The sequence below is a fragment of the Pinus tabuliformis genome, chromosome 6, assembly GCF_031772625.1.
Source record: "Pinus tabuliformis cultivar Carrire ecotype Pingquan chromosome 6, CPIR1, whole genome shotgun sequence".
Lineage (NCBI taxonomy): Eukaryota > Viridiplantae > Streptophyta > Pinopsida > Pinales > Pinaceae > Pinus > Pinus tabuliformis.
This window is the reverse complement of record NC_142292.1, coordinates 940,884,243-940,909,455: the sequence shown is the minus strand read 5'-3', so window position 1 is coordinate 940,909,455 and position 25,213 is coordinate 940,884,243.

Below are 25,213 nucleotides of genomic sequence, written 5' to 3'. Positions count from 1 at the left end.
GAAATTGCAGGGTGACCTTGAAATTATAAATTTTCCATTTTTTTTAGATGGTATAAAATTTTATTTTGTGAAATCATATTTACTATGAACCCTTTATATAAAATTTTTTTTATCTCATGAATCAAGATTTCCAAGTCAATTTAGTATTCTCGATGGTATACACTTCTAATTTTACAAAATCCTCTTTCACAAGAATCATCACTGAGCTCCCGAGAAAGGATATTGGAAAAAGGCCCACATTTGTATGCAGCATGGAGAATACAATATCTCTACGAAGAGGAAAGTTTAGAAATATGATGTGCTTCAAAATAATACTTTTCCAATGAAATCCATCATCACTCAAACTAAAACAATTTTCCTAGTCTGATCGCATGCTTGTGTGTAAAGCCATTGACCATGTTGCATTAAAAATTTAGTAACCTGATCTCTTTCGACCAATAGAGGGGTGGGAAGTCATAATGAAATCCAATTTGTGATATCTGGATCGAACAGTGCCCCTTGGGTTAACAATGCATTTTTGTATGCATAAATCGTACAACAGTCTCTGTTTTGCAAGAAATTTTGTTTCATTTACACCATATTAAACTGCCTTAAAAAAAATAGGTGGATATCACACAAGATGGAATACACAATCCTGAATCAATCACTAGTCAAAGAATGAGGCTGAGAAAACGAGCGAAACTATCTTGTTGCGAGTGTCTAACTTGGCAGCAGCGTTAAGAAAACGAGCAGTATCTTCATGCTAGTTCCCACCATTTCCTAGCTCAGAAGATGGGGGTTCTCAATACCCTTGCTACTGGGGCCCTAAGGATCTTGGATAAAAATATTTTTGAGAAAGAAAAATCCCATCTCCTTGATGTCTTTGTTGAGAATGGTTATAGTAGATACATGGGACAAAAGGTTTTCCTAAAAGCCACCAAGAATTCTCTTGCTAAAAGGGAACGGAAGGAGTGGATTCCAGGTGTCCATCTTCCATTTGTTCAAGGGACCACTGATAAGATTGCAAGAATTCTCAAGAGGCATAGTGTCCCTATAACCTTTAGGCCCCTTAACACCATTCGTATGTCCCTCAGATTAGCAAAGGATCCTATCGACCCTAAAGATATGAAAGGGGTATATATTATCCCTTGTTCCTGTGGGACCCCATATATTGGTGACATGGGTCACTCCATCAATCAAAGGATTAGTGAACACGCAGCTGACCTTAAGCATAGGAGATCAAAGTCTTCTGCTTTAGCTGAGCATGCAGAAAAAACCAATCATCATGTTTGTATTGAAGAGGCTAGTGTCATTGTTCGAGTTCTGCAATTCCATTATCGGAAATTTAGGGAAGCTTTTGAGATTGAAAAGAGGCCGAGCAATCTCAATAGAGAGGATGGTTGGAAAATCAGTAGGTGTTGGGTCCCTGCCCTCTCTTCCTAGTCGCTTTCTTCCATTCCGCCTCTCCCCCTCCATCGTTTTTAATCTGTTATTTGATTGCATTATTTTATCTGAGGAGTTAAAACTTTTTATTCTGTCCCCCATTATTATTTATTTATTTATTTTTTTATTTTATTTTTTTTTAAGGCAGGTATATTCATTTACACAATTAATTTATCTGGGTAATTAAAATTTATTTATTTATTATTATTATTATTATTATTATTTATTATTTATTTTTTATTTTAAAGTAAGCTTAACATCCTTTTTTATAATTCTTTATATACACATATAATCTTATTAGTTAGTTATAACTCTATAAATAGTTAGTTGCCTTATTATTATTATAATTATTTTTTCTAACTAACTATTAAATTAACATCCAATTAAATTTAATTAATTTATACATATAATCTATTTATTTAGTGGTAATGTCCCTTATTTTAATTATCTTCCTTTTAATTATTATTGACCCTGGTCTCTAGTCAAATTTAGCCGTTGATCTTTTTTAGCCGTTGGAAGCTCTGCTCAAGCTATTTAACATGCAAAGCTAGTTCTGATTCTTCAACTTGTCCTGATGATGAACCACACTAGTTGGTTCGAAACGCGTCGACAAATGACAGATCTTGTGATTTATGCCAAAAAATCTCTCATAAACCTGATATGGATCACAGAAGCCTCAATTCAATAATTGGTAACAACGTGTTTTGCTATAATTACTCTCATGGATAAAATTTGACTTGACTACTAGCTCTAGATTTTCACATGTTCATGAATTTTAACTTTGAACCTGATGAAAATTGTGGTGGCCTATTCCATGAATTCATATAAAAGATGATACGAGAAAAAATGCCATTTTTCATAGAAACATTAGTGAAGTTTTGTGATCTGTTGTGTGTGAGTGAAAGAGGATTAGAATAGAATAGAGTACTCATGTTGCCCAATTAATTCATGGCCATGGGTGCTGATATTGAGTTTCATCTTGTCACCATTGGTGATAAGTCACATTCATGGGGAAATGAACACAAACATTGAGAAACCACGTACTTCGTTCTTCCTATTTGGTGACTTGTTGATAGATGTGGTAAATAAAAATTATCTTACAAATTGTCTAGAAAAGTTCAATTTCCCTTGGTATGGCATGGATTACAAAGGAGGGATTCCCATGGGAGGATTTACCAATGGATACACCATCATCGATATAATCAGTTTGTATAAAGCACCTTCCTCATTTAGACAACTCCTCACATGGCCATAATATTTCTCTTACAAATTCATTATATTTTTCTTAGCGAGGAGATAGAGGCGCTCAACCCTTTAAAGGGCTCTTGGATACGTGTAAACATGAACCTTGTTTGACTCACCACAATTGCATTCATTTTCAAGCTCGATCAAGATCGCTTTTCCACACTCGCATGGATCCCTTGTTGTTGTTCTTTTGGAGCCTTAATGTGAAGAGGTTCAAGCAATGTGTTTCCACCACTTAAAGCTCCCCATAAGAGGTGTCATAATAAACACATAACGGTTTGAAAGAATATTTAAATGTTTTTAACTATATTTTAATTGGTAAAACATTGAGTGAAAAAATTAGAGTAATTATGAAACAAGAACTTTGCATAATGAAATAAATATTTTTCAAATAAATAATGCTAACGCATAATGTATCAACTTTTATGCCCCTCACCTATGTAAGAGACTTATAACATTGAGCAGAGCAGTAGGAGCGTCACAATGTTAGTATAGAGCATTCATGGAAAACCCACACAGTTAGCTTTTTATTTTTCATTTTTAAATAAATTGTCACAAATACTAAAAATAAAGTGCTTTTTACTAGGGGAGTTATGTCTCATCACAATTTTCTAAGCCAATCGAAAATTAAAAATAAATTTCCATAAAATTAGAAAAATAATTTTGAATTTATGAAAAATAGAAATTCAATATTTTCATGAAATTTTTATTAAAATTACAAAAACACACAAAAAAATACAAACTCAATACGCTTTGACAACAAGGCAAATGCTATAATCCCTGCCAAGACTAAAAATAACTATGCAGAAACGGGTTAATGTATCGATAGTAAATTTACTAACTAAACAATGCGAGGGAGGTAGGATTGTAGTTGGGTGTTGTTGGGTTGTGTTATATTCCTTCCACGACTAGTCCACGGGTAGGGGTGGTAATGCCCCTATACATTACGGGCACTGCAGGGGGTCACAGCGGGTAAGCAGGGGGGCTACCGCCCCCTGTATGGGGTCCGAGGCAGCGTCTTGCGAATTTTCTTTGAACCTTATATTAGATGGGCAAACCTACCTATGGTTTTGTGCATGGATTTCGCACATGGTTTTGGACGTGATGGTTTTTCAGTCCATGGTATTTTGTAGAGCCGGTTAGGGGAACTATGGTTATGTTATAATCCAGGGTTAATGGATTGGGGTTTATGGATGTTTCAACATGTATATATATGTATTGTAAAATTAAAATGAACATAATGGAAAATCAATCTGGTAGTCCCGGTTTTGGGATCCAGGGGAAAATCTCTGTGTATATTAGTTTTGTGTGTTATGCTCTCACCATTGTTTATTTTCTATTTTTAGAATTTGTATACAGGTAATTTTGTATGGGGTTAAAACCTACAGCTGTGGCTTTAAAGCCTTGGAAACAATGACTCAAAAAATGATTATGTAGTCTAACAAATTTTAAAATGTAAATTAGGTAGTTAATTATAGATAATCAACGTAAAATCTTATTGAAATTGAATTTTATTATTAAATAATTAAATAAATATTTCACTAAGAATAAAATAACAAATTAATAGATGAGATTAAAAAAAAAAATGAGGAAAAATAAAATAAATAGATTATGCTAACAGTGTGACAGATCCATGTCTACTTGGAATTTGAATTCGTTTGAAAAGATTAACAGCTCCCCCATAATTTGGATAGAGCAGCTGGAGTGTGATTTGATTTGGTTGGAGCAACAGAACATCCACATCCTCCTTCAACATGACTTTGATGGATTAGAGATTTAATTTGTTGAAAGAATAAGGGTTTGAGTAATGGGGATGATAACTACACCTTCTTATGATCACTTTTTAACTCACTCTTGGTGTAATGCAAGAAACACATATCAGAACATAACCAAGCTCTCATTTCCCTCATGATGAGGATTCAAAAGTCAACTTAAATTACTGAAATGAAATGGCCAATGCTTCTATGGATTTTGAAAGCAGTGCGAAGCAAAGCTAGGAGGTAATGATAGTAAATGTACATGGAATCGAAGCCCACAATGATTGGAAGAGAGTTTTGATCTCCATATAGAATAACTTAATAGAAAAAGAGCCTAAAGCTCAGTTTCAATACACTGGATGAGTGGAATTGGGGAAGTTGTTAGACTCCACTTATCATTCCCTTATCATTATGCTTCAGTGCCATCGAACACTTCCTACATTACCTAATTTTTGTATTTTATAACAAGGAAAAAACCAAATATTTGAACGAGTTGTTTGACTTTATCCTCCACTATAAGATTGAGTGAATTTCACAATTGCCCATAGTTTGCTTTAAAGGATTTTTTTCTTCTTGCTATTCTTTTCTTTGGATTTATTTTTTTGTCAATGTGGAAGAATTTTGTTGGGAAAGGGGTGGTCTACTTTGTGACATTGATGAACTTTCTTCCATTGCAACGAGAAATGAGTGGACTAAAAAATAGATAATTCTCTACCACAACCAATTTTAATTTGCACAATTTATATATGAAAATTAGTTTAAAAAATATTAATCAATACTTAATTTGAAAAGTATAATTAACTAAAAATTTGAAGAGATAAATGTATTCAAATGCAGAATTTGGTGTGTCGTACGATGGAATATAATCGTGGAGCAATCATAAATATACTCATGAGGGACAATATTTATTTTAATGTAGAATTAAATCAAAATCCTTAAATTTAATTATTATAATATTTTATGGCTTAATTATTTAGGTTAAGAGATAATGGTGTAAGTAACTTAGTTTGGTTATTGTTATTGTTATTGGTTCAAATTCCTATGCATGGTCTATCTCCCTAACCTAAAAAGCAAAAACAAAAAAAATCATTGAATGGAATCTATTAACTCTAAAGATCTATCCCAAAAAATTTAGAAATGGATGTGGCGGCTAGAAGTAGCGGTATCAAAACAAACCAAAATGTCTAATGGACTAAGTTCATTAAATGAAATGAAATTTTGAAATATATTTGACATAATTGATAGAAAATGTGAGGAACATCAATGACATTGGTATTAGAAAGAATAAATTTGTACACAAATTACTATCTATTTTTTATTAATTATTAAGGGACTCTCATCCATTGTTAATTACCAAGGATTCTTATCCATTGATTTAGAGAATAGATAAGTATTGTCTATTATGTAATTCCTATACCTGTGAATGATGTTATTATCAGTTCTAAATTTTATCTTCTTCTTGAGACTGTGGGTTTATTACAATGAAATGATTGGATTGTAGTTGATGACAATGGTGTAAAATTATCAAAGTCTCCTACATTCACTCTAGATATGTTGAAAGTAGCCACAAAAAAATTTGGTGTGAAGATTGGAGAAGGGGATTTGGATCAATATTCTTAGGTAAATTACCTAAAGGAAAGGATATAGCAATTAAAGTGCTTTCATTGTTCTCCCAGCAAGGAGCTCAAGGGATTTTAAATGAGGTAATTTTAAGATTTTCAAATCATTCAATTTGAATTTACTGTAAACTCACTTCATTATATATATATATATATATATATATATATATATATATATATATATATATATATATATATATATATATATATATATATATATATATATATATATATATGAATGACACTGTTATACTTCTTCATATATAACACTAACATAATCACTTTGATAAACAGGTTGATCTTCTTTCTAGAGTCAACCATAGGAACTTGGTATCTTTACTGGGATACTGTAAGGAATCCAGAGAACTTATGCTTATCAATGAACACATGCCTGGAGGGTCCCTTAAGGACCACCTCTATGGTAAAATATATCTATCAGAGTTCATTTGTTGGAATTGTTAATGGAATAAAGAAAATAACCAACACCCATTTGGTTCTTATTTGTTTTACTAGGTTCTAGTGCAAGGCTCAATGAGAAACAAGAGTCAAAATAGTTTTCGATGCAACTCAGGGTAGCTTACCATCTATGGAAGTGAAAAGCCTGATCAAGTTATGTATTATAGATAAAGAAAATTCACTCTTTTTGTGACTACACTGGATGTCGAAGGCTTAGATTTTGGGAAACATCGACTTGATCTTAGCAAAATGCTTCCAAGGTGTTTAGGTGATTGTAGAGAGAATGCAGAACCCAAAACTTGGAGTACAAGTTTCAAGCTTGCAGGTAAGGCTGTAGGAGGCACTTTATCTATGACTTTATGATATAGAATTTTGAACAGGGATATCTGGAAAATGCAGCCAATAAATACTGGTTAGGTGGGTTCTCGTGAAAAATTATCAAAGTTATCTAAGGCCCCACAAATTTGTGCATTAGAAAGTCATGCATTTTTTTCCATATTTGAACCAAGGGAAACTAGTAACTATTTAACTGATTTGATTTCAAAGGATCCTATTAATGGGAACCCTTCTAAAAATAGCCTACAATGTCAATAGTCGAAACATATGAAGATGTCTACTTTGGCATCTTTGTTTGCTCTTGAAGTGAAGGGCAACTTATTCTCTCTAGCCAATCATCTAGTTCAATGCAATGGTATTTCTAACGAGACTGTTTGCTAGAATGAGGATGAAGTTATTGGTCTAGATGATGATATTAAGTTCACAGTTATTGAAAGGGGGTGGAGACGACCTATGGAAATTTAGCAGAATTATTGGATTGCAATAAGAGTTTTGGAGAGATTGGTTCGAAATCTAAAGAAGGGGAAGGAAGAAATGTGAAAGGCACAAGTCTCTTACAACTTGGATAATCATATTCTGTTTTTCCCTTGTTGGATAACACTTGATTTTCAGGTATCTCAAGTGTCTCGTGAGCATAAACAAGAGAGGCACAATTATTTGGGAAAGACATCTACTTTGAATGATGATGATTTGGTTGAGAACAAATTTCTTAGTATGCTTAATCAAGATCATGATTTGTTTTGTTCAAGCCCTATAAGTGAACCAGAGTCTACTCGAGCATGACATTACCACTAGTTTGATAAATAGTTTTGTTTTGGAAGAAAATAGCCTTGGGACTAGACTTTATGTTCTTGTTGTCTCCAGTTTCACAGTGAAGTCCTCTTTTCATGTCATATAGTGGATTTTTCAGATTTCTATAAACTTTGTGGAAATGGAAAGCTACTAAACTTTTATTCATAAGAATGAGTCATTTATTCAAAGTTAAAAAACAACCTATAGAAATCGTTCGTTCTGGTCCTTGGACAAAATTTTGATGATAAACAATTTAAAAATCTTCCTGTAATTGCATCTTTTTGTGCAAATCATGAACAAATGTTATTTTCATTTCAAAATTCCCTTCTTAAATCAAAATTGCCAATGTCATAAACGGAGAACACTCTCAAACTAACAGCGTAACAAAAATTTATATGTGTTCATTAATAAAACTTTCAAGAGTATCAGGACACGGTGAAGGAATAATAGGAAAAAATCATAGATTGGTTTTAAGGTGTATCTGAGATCGTTGTTGACAAGAAATAGTTGAGATGGCATTGAAGCTCACTCACTGGGGGTGTGACGTTGCTTAATTGGCTTGGATTTGCGCCTTGGCTGTATCTGGTGAATGGTAATCGACTCTCCGCTACAGCTTAAATCCTTCAAAAACATTGCCTTACATTTGATAACAATCAGAATTTATTTTGCATGCATAGCTGCATAGCTAAAAAAGGAAAATTAATTTGAAACAACATAAACTTTGAAACGGGAATTGATACTGTTACCCGTTTTGTAGAGATAGCAAAAAAGTGACCGATTTTGAAAAGGGGCAATGTAGAACACACACATCTTTTTAGAGCATGGTTTTTGGCACTTTAAATAACCGATACAATTACCCGTTTCGTAGAGGTAGTAAAATTGTGACCCAATTTTGAAAAGTGGTGATGCAGAATACACTTTTTTTCGAAGCATATGTTTTACACTTTAAATTTTCTTATTTATCAAATATAAATATTTGTTTTTAAATGTTAGTGATTTTCATGCCGATTTTGAAATGTGTCGATACAACGTGTTGATCCAGCATACCTTTCTTTGATAGGACTTAGCTTTCACACTTTAAAATTTATTATGTCCATTTTTTTTGAAATTATGATTACGTAACAATTTTTCACGCTGTTTTATTTTTCTTTTTTTTTAAATGTTGATTACTTAAAAAAACAAATATCAAAATATATAAAAAGACAAAAAAAAAGGTTAAAAAAAAATTATCTCATAAACAATAAAATAATTTGAAAAAAAATAAAAATTTAAAATATATATATATATATAAAATTAATTAAGTAAAAATAGAAAATTAAAAAAAAAATGAACAAAAACTAGAAAAAAATAGAAATAAAAAAATAAAATAAAAAACAAACTAGATTAAAAAAAAATAGAAAATTAACAAAAAAATAATTTAAAAAACTAGTAAAATTAATATTAAAAACATTTAAAAAAAAAAAAATACAAATTATAAAACAAAAAATACAAAAAAATATGAATTTTTTAAAAATATATGTATCTTTTCAAATAAAAAAAATAATGTATTTTTGATTAAAATAAAAAAATTATTAAACCCTATCTCTTTTATTTTAAAAAAATAATAATAATTTAAAAATTTTAAACTATTTTTTTAAACGATTTATTTATTTATTTATTATTTTTTTTTTAAATTAAATTAAATTTTCAAACAATTTTTTTTTAAATTTATTTTTTTATATATAAAAAAAAAATAATAATAAAAATAAAAATTGTCCACCCCCTGGCCTCCCGTGGTGGCGCAGCCTGGGTGGAGGGCCTACACACAGATCCTTCACCTAGGCCGTGCCACCAATGGCAACCGGTGGGCGGACAATTTTTTTTATTATTATTTATTTGTTTATTATTATTTTTTTGTAATAAAAAAAATGTTTAAAAAGATAATTTAATTCATTTTTTTAAATTAAAAAAAAAAAAAAAGAAATTTGTTAATTTCTTGTTTTTTAAATAAAAAAAATGGTTTAAAAAAATAGTTTAAAATTTTAAAATTTTAAATATTTTTTTGTTTTTAAGTAAAAGATATAAGTCATATATATATATATATATATATATATATATATATATAGCAAGCAAACATACATAATTTTTTTTTGTTTATTTTGGTTTTATAGTTTGTGTTTATATTTGTGTTTTTAGTTTTTTTTTAAATGCTTTTAATATCAATTTTACTAGTTTTTTAAATTTTTTTTGTTTGTTAATTTTCTGTGTTTTTTCTTTTTTAATTTAGTTTGTTTTTAATTTTATTTTTTTCTAGTTATTGTTAATGTTTTTTTAAATTTTTCTATTTTTACTTATTTTTATATATATTTTTTTAAATTTTGTTTGTTTTTTTTTTCAAATTATTTTATGGTTTATGAGATAATTTTTTATTTTTATTTTTATTTTTTAATTTTTAAACTTTTTTGTCATTTTTATAAATATTTTTATATTTGTTGTTTTAAGTAATCAACATTTAAAAAAAGAAAAATAAAACAACTTGAAATTTTTTTACATTTTACAAGATAATTTATTTTTTTTTAATATATTTTTCTTACTATTTACTTGTTTACAATTTTTAACATTTTTTAATCCTCATCTTTTATAGGTTACTTTTGCTTTTCTTTTTTAACATTTTTATGATTGATTTTTTTTTTTTTTTTATTATTATATATTTGGTTTTTTTTTGTTTTTTGTTTTTTTTTTTGTTTTTGGTATATATTTTAATTTATGTTTTATTTTCTTTTTTTAACTTTTTTTTTTGTTCTGTGTTTTTTTATTTTTATAATTTTATAATTTTTTGTTTTATATTATTTTTTCGTTATTCTTTTGAAATTTTAATGTTTTTTGGGGTCATGATAAATCTTTTACGCCATTATTTCGAATATTTAAATTTTACCCTTGAAAAAAAAGTGTTATCCCAACGTCAATGCTTTTCATTTTTAGGGTGTTTTTTGCACAAAATTTACCATTGAAAAAAAAGTGTCATTCGAACATCAACACTTTTCATTTTGAGGGTGTGTTTTGGACAATTTTTGGATAAAAAATTGGTTTTCACTGCCATGTTGAAAATTTATCCTAGGAAAAAAAGGAGATATTCCAGCATCAACACTTTTCGTTTTTAGCACAATTTTTGATGTTTTTACGGGGTTTCTTGGCCAGAGTTTCTGTTTTGAGTTTATAGTTCTCGTTTCAAAGTTTACATTGTTTTGAGCATCTGCAGAGTTAACAAAGGAAAATTAATTTGCATGCACAACTCAGAAAAGAAACTGGAGTTTTGGAATTGGAGACTAGACTTTTTAAGATGATGGTTAACGCCAGTCGGGAGAAACAGTTTGCATGTTTGTGGTAAGAAACAACCCGTTTCACAAGAAACGAGTTTTAGGTCATTTAGAACAAAAACGGGCATACAGGACAACATTTCTCATGCCATCGTGTTTCTAGAGTAACGACTCCCACTGTTTCGTCTCTGGTAACATCTGGTAACAAGCCTATGACCCAGGCTAGTGTTAGAAATTTTTTGACGGGGGCATAGGAGAGGAGTCTCCCTCAGAATTCGGTTGCTTTAAGGTAAGTCTTATGAGAATTCAGTTGTGTAGAGGTAAGTCTTATGTTATGACATGGAAATCACAACTACACAGAGGCTTAATAAAACACAAGAAATAACTCACAGCAAGACATAGTAAAAGCAAAAAGGGTTGCAGTAAATTTACTCATGAATGTTTAAGACCACGTCGCAACATAACATACTTTTGATTAAAATATAAAACATAGGTAAATACATTCACATGATAAATGGAGGTTGCAGCTCCAAGTGAAAATACAAAAGACTGGGTTGCAGAGTAAATGTCTATAAAACTCCGTAAAACTGGTTTTCACGTGCCCACCAATATTTCCTCCATGATTTTCTCTTCACTACCTCACATACTCTCTCTCTCTCTCTCTCTCTCTAAATTTTCCCCAGAATTACAAATGACTTTTACATCCATATTTATCTCAACATACAAATTTGACATTAATACAAGACAGAGAAAATAATTAATACGCACCATGGATGATTTCACATAGTAATTGGTTTTCTGATCTTGGAGGTGTTGTGGAGTGTGGGCAATAGTCGTGGAGTAAATGTTTGCCCGTATATATTTACCAAAATATATTAAATTCCTTAAACTAACTGTTCTATTGCAGAATGGTTAGCGTTGTACTTCTGCTTTGACTTCAGTCCTTTTCCCTGCAAACAAAATCGCAACCATGTAGTATTTGACTGGGTAAGCATGGTGTTTGTCAGTGTGTTTAAGGCAGTGGTTGAGATTAATATTTCCACCACTGCCCCTTGATCACAACTTCTACCATTGACAATTCCCAAACACTCTCTAAGATAAACAAAACTTTCGCGTGCCAATGGCTTTGTAAAAATATCAGCAAGTTTTGCCTGTGACTTGCAATGCCGCAACACAATCTCATCATTGTTAATCAAATCTCTGATAAAATGATATTTAGCATCAATATGATTGGACCTCTTGTGAGAAACATAATTATTTGATAATGCAATTGTTGATATGTTGTCGCAAAAAATAGTTGTCGTTCCCCCTTGGTCGTGGCAAAGATCCCTCAACATCCTTCTCATCCAAACTATCTGACACATTGTTGCTATTGCGACAACATATTCATCCTTTTCTATTGACTCTGACACTATTGGCTGCTTCTTGGAGGCCCATGAAATGGATCTAGAACCCAAATGAAAAAAATATCTTGACGTGCTCTTTTTGTCATCGACACTTCCTGCCCAATCACTATTAGTGTAACCAACCAACCTGAAATCATCTGTTGTGGCATGTTGAATACCATATTGCTTTGTCCCATTGACATACCTTAGAATCCTTTTTGCTGCTTGCCAATGTGTTTCTTTGGGTGTCTCCATGATCCTCGACACCAAACTCACTGCATACATTATATCTGGCCTAGTGGCAGTCAAATACATCAAGCTGCCTATCATGCTTTTGTATAATGTCGGATTGACATTGGTGTTGTAAATTTCATTGCTCAACTTCAACCCCATGAAAGTTGGACTTGGCGTGGGCTTATTTTTCTGCATATTAAATCTCTCCAAAATGTTTTCTACATAATTTTCTTGAGAAATAAAAATTCAATTTTCTGTTTTCTTTACTTCTATGCCCAAAAAATACCTTAACGACCACAAGTCAGTCATTTCAAATTCATTCGTCATGACTTGTTTGAAATCAGCGATGAGGAAGCCCCACGGGGGTAGGCAAGTTGGTAATCACAATGCGGTGAAGTTCGTTAGAAAGGTGGGCTCCATACTAAAGGTCACGAGTTCAATTCCCCCGAACTAACCCAGAGCTATGGAGAGGGGTGGGTGTAGTTCCTAGGGGTTATAGTGGTAGCGGTCAGAATCGACCCCATGTAATGCGAGTTGCAAGGCTGCTCCAGTTGTTGATTCTTATAGAAGAAAAAAAGAAATTAGCGATGAGGAAATCATCAATGCCCATAAAAATCAAATCCTCTACATATAATATGGCAATAAGAATCTTACCATCACTCTCTTTGATGTAGAGAGTTGGCTCACCATCACATTTATCAAAACCATTGTCCAACAGGTAAGCATTTATCCTACTATACCATGTACGCAGTGCTTTCTCTAGCCCATAAATAGTTTTCCTCAACTGATACACCTTGTCTGCTTGGCCTTCTACCTCATAACTAGGCGCTTGTGCAACATCCACTTCCTCTTTCAACACTCCATTTAAGAACACTGATTTTACATCCATTTGATACAATTTCCATATACGTTGCGCAGAAATCACCACAACTATATGCATTGTCTCCATCCTCGTGACTGGTGTGAACTTCTCCACATAATCTCTTCCATGTTGCTGCTTGTATCCATTGACAACTAGCCTTGATTTTTGCCTTTCAATATTATAGTCGATATTTCTCTTGGTCTTATAAACTCACTTCCCTCCAATGGCTATTTTCCTTGCGGCAAGTCCACTAATTCCCATGTGTCATTCTTTTCTATTACTTCAATTTCTTCCTCCATTGTCGCAACCCATTTTTCTTCTTTAACTACATCATCGAAATGGATTGGGTCATCTACATGACAAAATAATGAAAATAAGGAATTTAGACCAGTGCTTCTATCAATTTCATCTTGCTCATAAATTTCATTTAAATTTCTGAATTTTGGTCTTCTTGTGCTTGATGAAGATGGGCTTGAAATGTCACTTGGTGTTGTTCTTTGCAGCGTGCTTGGAGAAACACTTGCCTGACTGTGTGACACTGTCCTATTATCTGTTGGTGGTGTTCCTTGTTTCATGCTTTGTTGCGCTTGAATATGAGTAGAGGGAGTCATTGTTGAGGAATTACTTGTTGTTGTCAATTCCTCTTTGTCCTCATGTGGTATACATGTTTTTACATTGACTATCTTCTCTAAACTTCCATCCCATGCTTCCTCTTCTATGCACTCCACATCTCTGTCGATTATGGACTTCTTCGTTAATGGATTGTAGAGTTTGTATGCCTTGGATTCATCACTGTATCCAACAAATATACATTTCTCCCCCTTGTTGTCCAACTTCTTCCTCAACTCATCCGGGACATGTGCATATGCCACACACCTAAAGACTCTCATGTGAGTGACACTATGCTTTCTTCCACTCCATGCCTCTGCAGGAACCATGTTCTAGACGCGTTTGGTTGGACATCTATTCAAGATATATGCTACACATGCAACAACTTCAACCCAATAATCATTTGGCAAATGCTTTGCCTTCAACATACTCCTTTCCATTTCCATAATGGTCCTACTCTTCCTTTTTGCCACAACATTTTGTTGAGGTGTATATCTTGTTGTAAATTGCTTGTGAATTCCATGCTCCTTGCAAAATGGAATGAAGTAATTTGAGATGTATTCATCACCTCTGTGAGTCCTGAGGACTTTGATGTAGTTGCCACTTTTCTTCTCAACAAGAGCCTTGTACTAGTGAAAGCACTCAAACACTTCACTTTTCTATTTTAGGAGATAAACCCATGTCTTTCTTATGTAGTTATATATGAAGGTCAATAAATAATGGCTCACACCAATTGATGGTGTTTGCATTGGTCCACATAAATCTGAGTGGACAATCTCCAAAGGTGCCTTTGCCCTTACCGACTTTCCTGCTGGATATGTCTCTCTGTGTTTCTTGCTTGAGATGCATCCTTCACATAGGCTGTCTAATTTTTCTATGAGTGGCAATCCCTTCACCATGCCTTTCCTATGCAACAAATTCAAACCTCCAAATTTGAGATGACCAAATCTCAAATTCCATAACCAATTTTCATCTTTGACCTCTACTTGATAGTTCACTTGTGTGACCACTGCCTTTTTTCTTCCATCCTTGTGTGAGTTCATTGATAGTTGTGCTTGTGCACCTTCTTCCTTCAAATCTGATCTAATTTTTAGGGGAAACATTCTATTGTTTGTCATATGAACCTTTGCAACCAGCTATCTATTTAGAGGACTATCCAAAATTGTGCACACATCATTTCTGAAGAAGACATTGTAGCCCTTTTGCATGACTTGTCCAATACTTATGAGGTTATGCTTCAGACTGGGGAAAAAGTAAACATCTGATATGTACTTCTTCTCCCCCTTATTTGTTAGGTTATTAACTCTTCCTTTTACCATGATAGAGACTTTTCTATTAGTCCCTAATGTCACCTCAAATTTCACACTTTCATCTAGATTGGAAAACATTTCTATGTTCCCTGACATGTGGTTGCTACACCCAGAATCTAGATACCATATATTACTTTGTTTTTCTTGTGCTACATTACAAGCTAGAAACATGCTATCATGGTTCTAATTTTCTTTTGTGAAATTTACACTTGGTTTGTTACTAATGTCATATTGCTTCTTTATACATTCATTTACGTAATGACCATATTTCTTACAGTAACGACATTGAACTTGAGATTTATCATACCTCTGACCTTCTGCTTGATTTTCGCTTGGGCCTTGACTTGGATTTTGATTGTTGCCCCTTCCACTTGAGCTTGAAGGGCTGCTTCTTCCACCTCTATGTGATCTTCTTCCTCTTCCTCTAGCATATGATCTTCCTCTATCTCAACCTTGGCCAAATGAAACTTGTGTCTTGAAGTCATGCTCCAATGAGGAGCTTGTTGCTCTATTCAGTCTATGTTCATGAGAAATCAATGATGCATGAAACTCATCCACTGAGAACCGTTAGAGATCCTTTGTCTCTTCTATGGCCACAATTATGGCATCAAACCTTGTTGGCAAACATCTCAGAAATTTCTCAACTATTCTTCTTTCTTCAAGTGTCTCACCATGAGACTTGATTTGAGTAACCAACCTAGTTATATGTGTGAAAAATGAGTCCACGTTCTCAAACTCTTTCATACAAAGTGTTTCAAATTCTCTTCTCAACATTTTCAGCTTTGTTATCTTGAATTTTTCTATGCCTTTGTAGGCTGTCTAGAGGGTGTCCCATGCTTGCTTAGACTTTGTTTCTGCTGCAACCCTTGGGAAAATACTTTCAGAACTATTTGGAAAATATAGAACAGGTCTTTTGAATCCTTCTTCCTGTTTTCCCTTAACAAATCTCTTTCTGCTTGAGACAAGGCATTGCATGCTGTTGCATTTGCTAGTTCTGGAAAACCATTTTCCACCAAATCCCAAATGTCTTGAGACGAAAATAGGGCCTTCATAGTAATAGCCCAATAATGATAATTTTTTCCATTAAATTGAGGTATCTAAGGATTAGTCAAGCTTGTGCTTGATGTTGCCATTACTGAGTGTACAAAAAACTTTCTACCTGCTGATAAATATGCCAAAAAAATAATCTGCCCTCAAAACAATTTTAACTGCTAGTAAAAACACTTGTTTTTACACTAACAGAGTTTAACCCACTCTGATACCATGTTAGAATTTTTTTTATAGGGGCATAGGAGAGGAGTATCACTCAGAATTCGGTTGTAGCAAGGTAAGTCTTATGAGAATTCAGTTGCGTCGAGGTAAGTCTTATGTTGTGGCATGGAAATCACAACTACACAGAGGCTTAATAAAACACGGGAAATAACTCACGGGAAAATAGAGTAAAAGAAAAAAGGGTTGCGATAAAGTTACTCATGAATGTTTAAGACCAGATCACAACATAACATACTGTTGATTATAATATAAACCATAGGAAAATACATTCGTGTGATAAATGGAGGTTGTAGCTCCAAGTGAAAATACAAAATACTTACTGCAATTTACACATCACTAGGGTTACAGAGTAACTGTCTGTAAAGCTCCATAAAACTAGTTTTCATGTGCCCACCAATATTTCCTCCACGATTTTCTCCTCATTACCTCATAGACTCTTGCTCTTGCTCCACGATTTTCTCCTCACTACCTCATAGACTCTTGCTCTCTAACTTTCCTCAAACATTACAAATGAATTTTACATATAGATTTATCTCAACATAAAATTTTGACATTAATACATGACAAAGCAAATAAATAATACCCAACATGGGTGACTTTACATAGTAATTAGTTTTATGATCTTGCAAGTGTTGTGGAGTGTGGGCAACAGTCGCAGAGTAAATGTTTGCCCATATCTTTTTACCAAAATTTATTAAATGCCTTAAAATCTCTGTTGTGTTGCTGAATGGTCAACATTGTACTTTTGCTCTGACTTCAGTCCTTTCCCCTGTAAACAAAATCACAACCGTGTAGTAGATGGCTCAGCAAGCATGGTGTTTGTTAGTGTGTTTAAGGTGGTGGTTGAGATTAATATTTCCAATAGCCAGGTTTCTGGTAACATCTGGTAATAGTCCTGTGACCCAGGTCAGTTTTTTGTTAACATCTAGTAGCTGGCCTGTGACCCAGGTCAGGTGTGATGTTCCAATGATTTTAACTGCTTAAATACCCTCGGTAGGGACTATTCAACATAAAAATCATATGACGACTCACATAACCTACACTCAACACCCCCAACTGTTAAGAGAGCATTTATCTCGAGGTTGAATAGTTGGGCTACCTCCTCCATCTCCTTCAAGTCTGTTTTCTCAAAAGATTAATCCAAATATAATTCCCTCTGATCCACAGTCCTCTATCAAACAAAGTTCCATACACAGACTCAAACATAAGACCACGTGCAAACTCAGACTCACAGAAAATTACACACGCAACAGAGCATTAATCGAGAACAAAAGAGGTAAGTTTTTTGACATATATAATATATCCATATCCTTCCAAGTTCCAACATATACATTGTCTATTTCCTTTTCCCTTCTCTATACAATGAACTGTTGTCGTTGACACAAATTAGCTTTCACTTCTCAACAAATTAGTACTTTATCCACCATTGGAATGGAAATATAAACCCAAAAAGTAGATGTCTCACTAGATGGAACTGTTAGTAGCTATGTCAACCGCTTAATCGAAAATGTGGCTTTCATGCTTTTCTCCAATTTCAATTCTGCCTTTTTAATTTTCAAACTTCAATTCATTCCTTTTGAGCAGGATGGAATTTGATGGGCATTTTTCTTGTCATTAGGAATTTTGACCGTATTTAATGGTTGGATTTTGTGGATGCCCATTTTTTGTGACGTGTTGGGAAGGGTAGAACACTTATTTTTGACGTTTAAAAGTTTGTAGAAAACGTTCTGACACCTATTTATTTTAGATCTACTAGTGTGTTATTTTAGCAAGTTGACAACTTGACATATCCGCATTTCAAGTTGCAACTGCAAGTCTGCAACCACGTTAGATTCACCACTGGACTAAAAAGGGAAACTTACCTTTCTTAGCGTTTAAGAATATTAGTCGTTTGAGTATATTAGTAATGACAGATGATTAGAACATCCTTTCCATCTTGCTTTCTGCTCCCTTTTATAGAAAGTACACCACCTTTATTTTACATAGAAAACACCAAAGAAAGAATAGGGCCAAGGTCGTGAAGTACCAATAAAAATGCCAATCAGCACCACTGTTGCCCCTCCATTTCACAGTTCATAACACAATGGAAGTATACGATACAGATTGATCATGGCGTGGCCTCATCATCAAACTGCGCAGGCACAAAGAAAGAGCTTTGGGTTGTCTACTTCCCACAATCGCACCATCAAGGAATATGCTGAAGATGGCATCGGAGGAAACTGCGAATTGCCTCCCTCAAGTTAGGCATTGATTTTTTTTCTTCAGACACTGTGCGTCTGAGTTGTTGCCAACTTTTAATTTTTTTTTTATTTCATAACTCTTGGCAGGTGAATTTGAGTTTCATTGAATATAATTTATTTTCATTTAATCTGAATATATGAACCAGATATAAATGTATCTTTTGTGCATAATTAAATTTGGGGTAATTCATTTATGTGCAAATAAGCTCCAACTTTCCACCTTTGTCATCTTGAATTGAATTAGCCACTGGTTTTTCTTCTCGTTCCCTAATAACCAATAAAATCAAAATCTATCACAAAAGAAATAGAGAGAAAGAACTAAAATAATAACGAAGGAGAAAATTTCATCATCAATAGAATCTTATTGAAATTGGAGATTCATCAATCTCATATTATGCAATCTTGCAATCTCTACATGTAATAATAGTTTGAATTTTTATAAACATAATCAATTTTTTTTTCCAAAGAAAAAAATCAAACTTTTTATTAAAATAAAAAGTTACATAGTATATGCATTAAGCATTCAATTTGGCTGTGTGAAAGTAGATCATACAGCCCGCAACAAACAGCCCTACCAAAAAGCAAAAAAAGAAAGAGCTGCTCCTATTATTCAGAGTGCAGCCCAAAAAAGAAACCAAGTTGACCTATGTCTTCCTGCCCTTCTTCTTCTCCACTTTTCGCCAACCATCCATGTTGGGAGTGGAGTCAATAATGGCTAGCTGGTTTTCCATTGTACTCATTGGTTGCTCCTTATCTGAATCTGATCCTTCTGGACTGTGACTACGTTTATTACCACTTATTTCCAGCTGGAGCTCTTGTTCCTTTTCCTCATTATTCTCCTTATCCTTATTTTCCTGAGCTTTATCCTTTGTTGTCTTTTGTTCTTCTTTCTTTGCTGTAGTTGCCTTCTTATATGTAGCGTCTATGTTCTGCCATCCTTTCGGCTTCCTTTATTGTTTCTTGCTCTTGTTGAGGCTTGGAAATGCATTATACAGATGACCTGTTTGTTTACATCCCCGACATCTGAAAGCTGTATTTTCATAGTCCGAAGGTTGTTTCCACTGTGTATTATTGAAATTCAGGATGATGCTTTCAGGTAGTCCTCGGCTCAGATCTACCTCGACACATATTCTGGCAAAATTAAATATTCCTTTTATATGTCTCTCCGCATCTATCTTTACCATTATCCCCAAGGTATTTCCAATTGCTATTAGTGCCTTTGAATGCCAAAAATGTAACGTAAGATTATGCATCCTAACCCATACTGGCATCCTTGATACCACCATGGTGTTGGCATCAAAATCAGGAAACCAAGGAGTAATAAAAAGTCCAGCACTGCCCAGAACCATGGCCCTTGGTTGAGGACTGCTTCCTTTTCTTCTTCTGTGTGAAAACATACTATAAAAAAACCCTTGGGGTATAGGTAGATTTGGCAGTTCTTTGTCCAAACTAAGTGGATCCATTGATACAATGCATCAGTTCTAGGCCAAAATCCATTAAATCTACAAATTACTGCATTCTTTTGTAGATCTAAGTATATATTAATTACCTCTCGTATTTCAATGGAGATAGATGGGCTCTCCAACATTTGATCTACAATGTACTGCCCCAGAGGTTCAGTGACAACCTTGGGGTTTTTCGCTTTGCCCTTCACTGCTTCCTTAAAAGACCCTTTGCTTTGTGAGATAGGTCCATCACTTTCAGCTCCTCCTCGTAATCTCATATTGAGAATGATTGTAGAGTCTGGCTTGATGTTGTATTCTTGCATGGTTCTGCATTCCTGCAGCGATCTGCCCTCATTTAGCAGGTGTTGTTTCTTAGCCGGGTAGCCTATCTAATCGGCAATATTATTCTTCAAATATGAAAACCTATCTCTGTTATTAGTCCAGATCACAATTGTGTTTCCTTTTGGCGTCTTTACAAAGATTTGAAACCCAGACCTGGCAACCTGGGGTGGCTTGATTCGTGTCAGATCTGATCCATCCAACTCCGTATCCGATCTGTTTAAAAACTTCATTTCCTGAGCATAACTTTGGATCTCACTTGCCTTGCGGAGATCCTCTGCGCTTGAAAAGGGATTCGTGGTAAAATTATTTGATTTGTTCCCAGATCCATACTTTGGTTCTGCTCGAATCCCAAAATAAACCTGCAGCAGCTTCTGATAATCCAAAATACTGGCGGTTTGATCTCCGAATGTTGCTGCCGCTGAGCAGGCTGTCAAACGCTGGATCTGCATTTCCTTCTTTTGCCGAACCGCTTCATTTACTCTAATCTATGCTTGTCCAGTGCAGGGTTCCAATTTTGGAAGATCGGCATGCAGAGGACGTTTTTGCAGCTCCAAATTCATCAATCGGTTCGGAAACCCTGCTCTTGACGGCGCTTCTGGGCTTCGTGTGAGATTAGGCATGGATTCACCGAGGGTTTGAGAGACGCAGGAAGCCATCGCGTCTGATTAGGGTTCCGGCTGCAGAGCAATTTCTAATCCCCTTTCCAACATAGACCCAAAATAAACATAATCAATTTGTCTCATATTTTCCTTCAAAATCACTGCATTTAACTTTTATATTTATTTAATACTTCTTAATCGTGGACAAATTGCGAAAATAATTTGAATTTTATGACAATAGAAACAATATTCAATATATTTTTCTTGAAAATCCTAAAAATCATCAGTTTTAACTTTTCATTCATTTTATACTTCTTCATGAAAGACTAAACATTATAATAATTTGAATTTTATGAAGTAGAAAGTTTAAAAAACATTTGCAATTTAAACTTTTCAATTATTATATGCTTCCCATTGGAGTACTAAATTTGATAATGATTTAAATTTTAACATACGAAAAAAAAACTTTCCTCAAATTTCGTCAGTTAAAGCTTTTGATTCATTTTCGAGTTCTCCAAGAAAAACGATTTCTATATATATCCTCTTTTACAACTCCTCACTCATCAATCTATTATATATACTTTCTTTTGCACTCATACATCTTTTTTTTTTACTCATCCATCTATTTGAAGACAAATTTTAAATTAGATCTGAAAGGCCAAATATTAAAAAAAAAGATAGTTAATAATTATAACACCAACCTATAGATATCTACAAAGAATTAATTTCCACTTTATTTTCCTTTGAAATTAATTAGTTGGATACTAAATGCAATAATAGTTTGGATTTTAATCAACATAAACAATTTCCATGATATTTTCGTTGAAAATCATGAGTCTCAACTTCTCATTGATTTTAGACTACTCAATGGTTGAATTTTATTAAACATAAACAATTTACATGATATTTTCTTCAGAATAATTTATATTATGACAAGGCATATAGGAAGTCCATATTCCCTGTTGTTAGTATTCAATTTCATTTGTCGTTTTTAATTGAGTTTTACATTAAAAGTTAGCTTAGAAGAGATTCAATGTTCCATATTTAATTACAAATATTATGTTACAAATATTTTAAATAAGAGTGCCAAGCCAGGGTAAGCTCTGTGATCATGGATTGGTGAAGGGTTAATTTATTATGAGAACATCATTCTTGAAGGGTAAACTTTTAAACATAATGTTTCTTGACATGAAGCATAAAGATCCAAAATGTCAAAAAAAATTGTATGACGAGTAAAGAGAAATCCAAATTCCAACCCTACTTTTGAGAATAATTTTGCTCCAATTTTGCGCTGTTTCATGCAATAGTTAATTCCCCTTGTATGTGCTAACTTAAAATTCTGACTCAGCCCAAATTCCAAGGGAAATATACCTATGTAGTAGAGGAGCCAAAATAATGAATCTCCGTCTTTTCTTATAAGTTTAAATGTAACCGTTATAGAGGTCAAATGGTATATTTTTTAAACCCCATTCAATATTTTTACAAGAAAAATGTTATATTTCTTAAACCTCTTGATGTATTTGGTAAAGATTATGAAAATATTTCATGCTCTTCACATGTTAATATCTAAATCGAGGGTTTTCTTATTGCGTACAGGAACTTATGGTCCACCCAATAAAAATATTATTTAAATTAAAATAATGTAAGGTAAACTCTAATAAAAAACAAGAAAAATATTATTTAAATTAAAATAATGTAAGGTAAACTCTAATAAAAAACAAAAGGAATATAAATATTTGATGATTTTTAATTAAAAGAAATGATGATTTTTTTAACTGCGACATTTTATATTTATTAGCAAAAGAAATTACATAGCTATCATATCCATATCTAGATCTTCTTCCAAGCTTAATTGATGACCCACAAAAACAAAAAGTAAAGAGACAGAGCCATAATGCTTCTCAAGATAACAACATACAATAACATAGTTTCTTCACTAGTCATTTTCCAATTATCTGAGACAACACCAAAATAGAAATATGATAGTTCTCTCTAGGTCTTTCATATCGAAGAACAAAAGGCATCTCTAGTACATCATAATTTACAATGTTCCCCACATTCATTACTATAACATATGACACTTAAAATATAACATAAAAACACATCCAATGTACCTTGCTCAGAAAAACTTCAAGGCTGGGAGCCCTACCACGCATAGAAAAACAAATTGAACCATGCTCATGCCTTCCAATAACAACTTGACCAAAATTGACTTAAACAGACAATATATGCCATGAGAAAACTCAATAACATTCGCTCTGACATAACAATAATAATATACACCCAGGGCTATAAAACCATACATGCCACAAAAGAAACCACAATTATAAAACGAAGTACTATAGCGACATGAATGCACCAAGTGACTTTGGACCAAAAAACAACCAACATTAAAGCACCAACTTGGAACCATAGGGCATACGTTAAATTGAAATCCTTACTCGACATCTAGAGAGGCCAAAGATATCACCTCAAAACCATACAGAGATACAATAAAACCAACCTAGCAAACTCATTTTTGGAACAACAATAAAACCATCTATAGCATTGTGGATTCATAAAACTGAAAATATAGACTAGACGAGTTTCTCCACAATAGTGCAGTTATATACAAACAACATAATTGAACCAAAACATGATGAGACTGCCATGAAGAGACCATACTTGGAACATGATTGCCAAAATTATAACAAAAAACATCAAACCATCCCTCACTAGTCCTGATTTGAGGGTACTATAGTTGGATCCTGAGCATGCCATCTAGATAATGAGTGAGATCACTAGAGGCTGAATCAATCACCAAAAAACTTTCCACCAGAGCCAAATAAGAATCCACATTGTCTAAACAAAACCTTTTATTTTGAAGCTTCAGTTTGATATTCTCCAATGAAGAAAATACATTGTAATTCTTCACTTTCTTATCTTTCAAAATTAAATGCAACAATGTAGTCATTGGTTGGTGTAAAGCGAAAGAATTCGGGAAATGAAGAAGACTTTTCCTCAATCTACCAAGCTCAGGAACCCATTTCATATCCTCACCCACTACTCTAGAATATGAGTGATACAATAAAATAATAAAATTTCTTTCCTCACCTCAAGAGAAACAACATTAAAAAAATAGCAACAGAGTTATAGGCAAAAGGACGAACTCATTTGTACCGTACATTACCTACACCACCCCTCCCCCTTATCATTGTCTAGTGATAACGCATGAGCACAATGGCTAGGGAATAATGTGAACAACCACTAAGAAGATCTCTACTTGAGAAACAAAAAAATGGACAAGACAGAAAGCCTTGAAACCTAAGCTAAAAACTACCAAATCATCCCACAATTACTATATAATAAAATCAAATTTTAATAAACAAATTCACCACAAAAAAAATACATAACACACCATTTTCCCAAAACCATAGCAACCAATAAAAACTCCACATACCCAACCCAAAGGACAATATCAATTACAACACTCAACATCAGCCAGAAAACAAAACCCAAAATAATAAAAAAAATTATTTAGCCATACTTACTAAAAACCCAAATTCACATACTTAAAACACTCGTAATACGTATGACAAAAGCACCCAATGAAATACTTTAAACATTACCCACCTTTGTTGACACAGCAATTACTCTCTAACCACAATAAAGCAAACGAGCAAACAAACCACCACCATCAACATAATTCAATGTCTGCAAAAAAGATTAAATACCTCTTGAGCAACTATGGTATTTTCCAGGACAAAGGAGGTGACAAGTATAGAGATAATTAAAAGAAGTATTATAATATATTATTAAAAATAGTACAATAATATAATATATTATTAAAAATAATATTATAATATATTAATAATTGTATTTTCATTGCGTTATTATTAACATTACAATTAAATTCCAAGGAAATGCGATAAAAATGTTTTGTTTTCATCATCATCTATATATGCAATATTTTAATGTCTATATAATATAATTTTAACAATTTTAAAAAATAA